The sequence below is a fragment of the Populus alba genome, chromosome 2 (genome assembly GCF_005239225.2).
Source record: "Populus alba chromosome 2, ASM523922v2, whole genome shotgun sequence".
Classification (NCBI taxonomy): domain Eukaryota; kingdom Viridiplantae; phylum Streptophyta; class Magnoliopsida; order Malpighiales; family Salicaceae; genus Populus; species Populus alba.
Genome location: NC_133285.1, coordinates 7,638,803 through 7,643,232, shown reverse-complemented (window position 1 = coordinate 7,643,232; position 4,430 = coordinate 7,638,803).

Genomic DNA, 4,430 nt, shown 5'->3' with positions numbered 1-4,430 from the left:
GATTTATCTGCTTGTTGAATATTTAATCATTCAAGCTTGGTGGAAAAAAAATCAAGAAAATAGCTCGGTATTGTTGCTAGTTAAGAATTCTCATTTTAGATTTCAGAATCATGGTTCCAAAATGATGGAATCAGTACTTAGTTTGAATACAATGCCTTGGTATGACTGGGAATTTTAAAAATTTAGCCATGCAGCAACACTTCATTCATTACTGAAAGTGCTTTTGTTTTGTGAAAATAGAGATACGGATGACAATTTCACATGAACCTGGATGATACCTTCCTAAACCTGATTTGGGGTTTGGGTGAAACTCAAAGGTAAAGGGTGGGGTTTGAATTGGGTTGGGGCACTGATTTAACTGATTCAAACCTGAGTCGATGTAAAATAAATAAATAACTTTAAAGTTAAAAATATAATTATAAATTATAGCATTTGGGTTGAGATCAGGTTTGAGTATCCATATCCAATCAGGTTTGGATAGTTGTTTTGAATTCGAGTTTGTATATGAATAGTACAAAAACCGACACGTTGGTATCAACGACCATCACTATCAACAAAAGCTAAGAGACCTTGGAAAAACAATGTATCTCTAGACTGTTTGCGTTGTTTATTGAAACAGTGTATTCATAGTTTTACCTCTCCATCTAAGAAGCTTTACACTAATTATCAAGAACATTGAAATATTTTTACATGACTCATTCATCAAAGTTATATTGATTAGAGAGATAAATAAGTTTTTTTTTTCATCATAATTACACAATAAAACAAACAAAACATCATTATGGAAAAAAAAATCATGTCAAGAAGTATTTTTTGTATTTTTATAATGGTTTTTTTTCATTATTATAAATGTCAATTAATGAACAATTTGATATTTAATCAAATGTTAAAATAATAAACAATTGAAATGCCTTTAAAAACAAAGATTTCAAATGAACTTTTCTTCTTTTTATAGTAGTTTTTTTTTATTTTTTTAAGTTAACTTATGGGTAATTCAATATTTAATTAAATAAAAAAAAATGGGGCACATGGGAGGCCCGATTCCTTTAGGCTGTGTGTGGCGCCTCCCCACGCCAAAAAATAACTTCCATCATGTCATTAGAAATGCCATCACGTCTCTTTTCTGGTGGAGTGATGCATGTCAACGATAATGATCTAGTTTATTGCTGGTAAATCTTTATTTTTGTTTAAAAAAAAATACATTTTGATTTGTTTTGTTGTTGGTTTTTTCCCTTTGTTCTTTTGATTTTTATTTTTTATGCCTGGACATGCGTGGCTAGTAGATGAGATGCAGCAGAACATGCTTATACATCAGTATCAAGTTAGTTTGACTATAAGAAGCAAGGCAAGACAGCTTCCTTGGATAAGAAACTAAACATAAGCCAGTCTGCAGTAATACATTCCTGTCCACTCAAAAGAAAATTATTAAATAGTCATAGCAAGCACGTGAAAATCCGGTTCTTCAAACTTTAAATAGTCATAGCAAGCACGTGAAAATCCAGTTCTTCAAACTACAAAGACGCTCCAATAAAACAAAAGGGAACTCTAACATGTCCAGAATTAGAGGTTGTAGGCATAGAAACACACGCCCCTTTAATTTATTCATGTGTGTGAGGGCATATATTGGTTACATACAGTTTGCTGTCATGCTATAAATCTCTCAAGTACCATTTACAAACATAATCCAAGAAGTACAGTACCTGAGAACAGAATGAGAAATGGCCCAGGTCCTGAAGTAGCAAAAAGACACCGATTAGCAACTTGTTAATTATTGCTTCGTCTTTTTAGATGAGTTGTAGCTTAAGATTTGGAGTAGATTATATTTCTCAAGTTGAATCTATCATCTGTTGTCTCTAGATTTTTATGCAGAACCTCCATCAAATAGTAAAGTCAATGTTAAGTGGTTTTTGTTTGACTATGCAAGGCACTTAAGCAAAAGGCAGGTCGGAAAGAACGAGGAATTTGGCTCTGACTGACTTCTTGTTATAATATGAACTTGATTGAGCAACTAATTGCAAGAAAGGAAGGTGCCCACAATCGAGGATTCTTTTTAATGGGAGAGGAAAACCCCAAATCCTTGTGCTGCTGCATTTCGGGATGTCGTCTCCTCCATGGAGGGTGATTCTTTGTATCTAAGATCAGTCCTGGGAACATACAGTTCAATTGTTAGAAAGCATTGTTGCAAATACAGACGATTTATCAAGTCTATCTTGAATGTAGGATTGCACTTCCTTGTAAATCTTGGAGTGGTTAATATGCAAGGGGTGATTTTTTTTTTTTTTTAATAGCAAATACAGACGATTTATCGTTAGTTTTTTCTTTAAAAAAATTAGGGGGGGGGGTGTATTAAACAAGGTTAATACATGTTTTTCATCATTTAATTTTAATCAAGAATCAGGATGAACAGAACTATCAATCACTGTTGCAGAGGTGGTGTTGTAACTGGTAATAGTGCTTGAAGTCATGGTTGTAACCATGTTTTTGCGGTTGGCATTAGCAATAGCGATCAAGCAGCTTATGCCAGTGATTTCAAAGTCAACATTGCTACTAGTGGTCTAAGGGGTACTTCTGAGAGGTGGGGTTTTGATCTAGAAACTTACTATGGTTAAATTAGAATGAGGATTTGGATTCTCCAAATTCTTGCTTGAGTTGTGAGGTGCTCCTTTGTCAGAAGCAGCAGCAGTTTCAAGCTTTCATAGGCTTTCTTGAATGTTGACAGCCTCTATGCAAATAGCGTTCATAATTCTCCTGGCCATGAAGTACATCTTTGTTGTAAACTAACACACGTGAACAATAAGAAAAAAAATATTTTCTAAATTAACATATATAAACAAATAATTATAAAAAATAACATGGTAGTCGATATGCACATACCACTATTATGTTGTACATGAAGCACGTCGCAACTAGTAAATTTCAATTCTCTTCCTGTAGAATTTTTGCTTTCTCAATAATTCATCTATGCAAAAGTCAACATGCATGTTTTATATAGATCTAATGGCATTAAAGAAGCAAAAACAATATAATAGCTAGAAAAAAAATTAAAAAAACACAAAGAAAGAAAAGAATAAAAAAAGAAAAAAAAACTGAGGCATTAAAAAAATACTAGAGCTCGAATGAGAAGCTCTTAGTATCGCCGGAAAGATATTAATGAAATAAATTCATAAATACCACAAAAAACCAACTTTAAAGTTGATGATAAGTAATGTGTGTAAAGGCAACAAGATGTTTACTTGTTAACATCTCACCATTAACTGCAAAGTTGGTTTTACATGGTGCCTATAGATTCATCTCATCGATTTTTTTTTTATAGTACTACGAGTTTTATCATTAGAATTACAGTGTGTTTTTAATGCTTCATTCTTTCCTTGTCTTCTCTTTTCCCTCTTTTTTTTTTTTTTTGTCATGTCATCTTTTTTTTTAGCCTTTAAATTATTTTTTTATTTTTTTCATGTCCTTTATAAAACATGCATGTTGACTTGAGAAAGCAAAAACTGTTTTTACATGAAGAGAATTAAAATTTGTTAGTTGCACATGTGCTACTTGCACAACATGTATTATTAAATTTAATAGTTTTACAGAATTTCTATTGACATTTCATCTGTGATTTCATTCACAGATGGAAACCATCGTCAAAAAAATACTTGTCTATAATTTCTGGTTTATCAGTAAGTTTGTTATTAATAAATTTACCAATGGCTTTACAAACAAACCATATGCGCCGAAAAAAAAATCTCACTTCAATCCATTGGTAATTCCCTCTGTACTATTTAGCATATCGCTGACAGGATAACCATAGGTAAATTTGTCGATGAGTTGCAATGGAATTTACAGTAATTCATTTCCAACTCTCTGAAATATATCGACAGAAAAACTTCATCAGTGAGTTAACAGTTACAATGGCATTTGCAATAGATTTTTTTTTTATTCTCTGAAATATACCGATAGAATTATTTCGTCAGTAACTCCATCAGTAATAATTTAAAAATATATTTTTTAAAAAAATCTATTGAGCAGAAACAAAAAATAATTAAAAATTAAATTAATATAACATTCAATATTTAAAAATTAATTATCTTAATATAAAAATAAAAAATTTATTACAAATTTATACATTCAAATACAATGAAACTATAATAGAGGTGGCGCTGGAGGAGAAGGAGGAGGTTGGTTATCCCTGGGACCATGAGGCCAATAAGAGGGTGCACATGTACCACTCATCTGTGATCTCATATCCATAATTATTTGGCTAAGTTCTTTAAAATTCACAGAGAGTTGTTCATGTTTTTCATTAAGAAGGACCAGACATTCTTTCACTTCTTGATCTAACAAGGATGTGAACTTCGAAGACTGAGTGCTCGGGATCGATTGCGAGCACCCAACGGTTGAAACACTACGTGTCATTCGCAAGTTCTTGGTCGTGGTATTAG